The sequence below is a fragment of the Diceros bicornis genome, chromosome 7 (assembly GCF_020826845.1).
Source record: "Diceros bicornis minor isolate mBicDic1 chromosome 7, mDicBic1.mat.cur, whole genome shotgun sequence".
NCBI lineage: Eukaryota > Metazoa > Chordata > Mammalia > Perissodactyla > Rhinocerotidae > Diceros > Diceros bicornis.
The window spans coordinates 14,696,382-14,699,360 of record NC_080746.1 but is presented as its reverse complement, the minus strand read 5'-3'; the positions used below and the strand labels follow the sequence as shown (position 1 = coordinate 14,699,360).

General features: G+C 54.6%; 1 long non-coding RNA gene across 1 annotated transcript; it reads right to left on the bottom strand.

Moving 5' to 3' along the window:
- Positions 1-52: 52 nt before the first annotated feature.
- LOC131407890 (uncharacterized) lies at positions 53-2,979 on the bottom strand. Its single transcript, XR_009220682.1, has 4 exons — positions 2,549-2,979; positions 1,711-1,890; positions 881-1,071; positions 53-103 (listed from the first exon to the last, which is right to left on the bottom strand). It is a non-coding gene; the product is annotated as an uncharacterized LOC131407890 (long non-coding RNA).

Below are 2,979 nucleotides of genomic sequence, written 5' to 3'. Positions count from 1 at the left end.
GAGGCCGGCGCTCGGGCCACGGGCCGAATGGCAGCAGCTTACCTTTCGAAGCTCCGCTTTTCTTCCTGGTCCTGCCGCTCCTCCCCCTCGGCTCCACTGGACGCTGAGAGGCGAGAAAAGAAACAGAAATCTCCAGGGCCTGAGACCCAGCGCGCCCCCTCCGCTCTCCAGACCAGCTGTGGACGCTCAGGGTTCAGGAGCGAGACGGCTTGCTACACCCAACCCCGGAGCTCTGTGCCGGCTCATTCCTTGTCCTCCTTTGCGAAGTGGACACCTGAACATCACATGGGTACGTTCTGTCTTCCTTCTTTGAAGAACATAAAGAAGGGTTTTCTATGTGAGACCCCCCGCCCCCACGGCTGTCTTCCGTCACTGTTCCCCTGCTCCAGAAACATACACGTTCTCAGCCCTACAGACACTTCTCAGTTTCCTCAGGTGAGCCTCTGATTCCCGAGGCCAGAGGCCCACTCCAGCCCCCCCTGCTCAGGGGCTCTCGGGGGCTCAGCAGTGCCCTCAGATCAAGCCCGACAGAGGAAAGGCTCCCTGAGACCCCCGCACGGGAGGGCGGCTGGTGACGGTGCTCGGGGCCTCTCCGCCCACAGAGATCCAACTCAGTAAGCAGTCCTCTGCCACGGGTCACTGCGTTGGGGACCCTGTCTGCAGCCCTCTGCCACACCTGGCCTCCTGCTCTGAGATCTTCGGATGGAAATCCTTGTGCCCACTCGAAGCCCTGCCCCCCCGGCCTGGCTTGTCCCTAGAAGGCTGATGTTCTATTCTTGCCCATCCCGGGAATCCCTCGAGTTGACTCAGAAAAGTGGAAGTCATCGCAGGAAAGAAGAGAGAATCGTCTTCCGCTGGGTCTCGGCCAAGGTTTTCTTACCTTCCTGATGTTTCTACGTCTCTTCCAAGGTGGTCGTAAACACGGATTCCTCTGGAGGTAGGGAAGGAACAGCAGGAGGAGCCCCAGTCCACACAGGGTGGCGAGGATGGGAGCAATCGCCCAGGAAGTGGGACTGGAGCTCAGCCAGCTAGCGATAACGCTTTTCAGACACCAGAGACCGCAGTCCATGTCTGAAAGGCAGTGCTGCTCTCAGGCAACTGAGCTCTGGGAGCGGCTTGGAGGCTATCAGCCCAGGCCCGCATCACAGGACTGTGGCCGTGTCACAAAGGGCTCCTGAGGCCGGGGGAGGGCGCAGATGGGGAGCAGGCTGGACCACAGCCCCTCCCCCACCACCCAGCCTGCAACTCCATCCCTCCACCCTCCTGGGCCTTCTAGACCTCCAGCCATTCCCTAGTCCTTCCACCCCGGGGAAGCCAGGTATCACCTGGTTCCTTGTATCTCTTGGAGATCTTGGTTTGAACCCACCAGTCTCATAGCCTTTGAAAGTCTGAAGTTCTCCCAGGAATGTCGGCTAGTTCCCAGAGATTTATACTCTCCCAATCTCCAATGTCCTCCACTCCGATTTTTTCTGTCTCCTCACACATTTACTTTCCCCGTGTATGTGAGAACATCTCAGGGCTACTCTCTTAGCCAACTGCAGCGACACGGTACGTTGTCATCAGCTCTACTCACCACGTCATACCTCAGATCCTCAGACCTTCTTCGTCTTGTAGCCGAAAGTTTGTACCCTTTGACCAGCCTCTCCCAATTTCCGCCGCCCCCCAGCCCCCGGCCACCACTTTGCGACTCTCTCTTTCTACGGGTCTGACCTTTCTTTGGTTTTCAGATTTCACATATAAAGTGAGACCACGCAGTATTTGTCGTTCTCTGTCTGGCTTGTTTCATTGAGCGGGACGCCCTCCAGGTTCATCCGTGTGGTGCGGATCTCAGCTCCACGTTTCCGCATCCTGAGGTTTTCAGTTTCGTCCATCCGGAAGCCGAACTTTAGACTTCTTTAATTTTGAGTCGTTAAGTCGTTATTGTTTCCATCAGCCTTTGCCATCTTCACTCAGAACGACTGACACACAAATTCACACTCATGATTTATTCTTTAAAAGAAGTATAGTCAAAATATCACTCATTAAACCTCCAAATAACGTATTTTACGTTAGTAGCTTTTATACTTCTGAGGTTAGAAAAGCCTCACAACGACCTTATGGGACATGCTGTGCGTACAGTACTCGCACACAGACACACACGTACACACACACACGTACATACACACATGCACAGACCAATTCAGTATTTCCGGACCCTAGAATGAAGCATTTCCTGCATGCTTTACATCTTTCATATGTTGTCTTGACCCTATTTCTTCTTACTCTGCCTCAAATACACAGTCTTCACTCTCCAGACTTTAGACACGTGTGTGGCCCAGGCGTGGGTCGGGGGAGCAAAAGTTCTGATCTTTAGAGTGGACCTTGGGACTGGGGACCACGGTCTGGGTTTGAGTCCAGGCTTAAGCAGCCCTGTCTGGTCTCCCTGGTGCGCCCTACACATATTCTCTTTCTCGGAGTAGGCCTCGCCTGCCCCCTCCTGCCCCTTCCTGCCCCTTCCTGCCCCTTCCTGCCCCCTCCAGGCCCCTGGAGCCCCAAGTCTTGCCTGTACCTTAGGGAGAGGGCACTTTGAAGTCCTAGAGGAATTCCCTGGTGACATCATCGGACGTCTTTTTTGGCAGTGGGAACTGGGGGTTCACGTAGGGATTGTACTTTTGGATCAGCCCGCAAGCCTCTCTTGCCGGCCTGCTGGTCTTCTCACGGTGAGGCTCTTTTGATTTCCAGAAGGGCGTGGTTTTCTATTTCCAGTCCCAGACCCAACAAGGGATCACAGGTTGCAGCTCTAAGGCTCTTTTTGCTTCCTGTCGTGCGTCTATCCGTATGGATAAGAGCCCTCAACTTTGAGAATCGTGATGGCCCGTGGGCTGGCAGGGCTCCCTTCCACTCTCCTAGTTGAACAGAGTTTAACTTCAATGCCCTTGGCAACTTTGCTTGCAGGAGAAGCACCTCTCTTTCTAAGGAAACTACAACGGCCCTAACAGG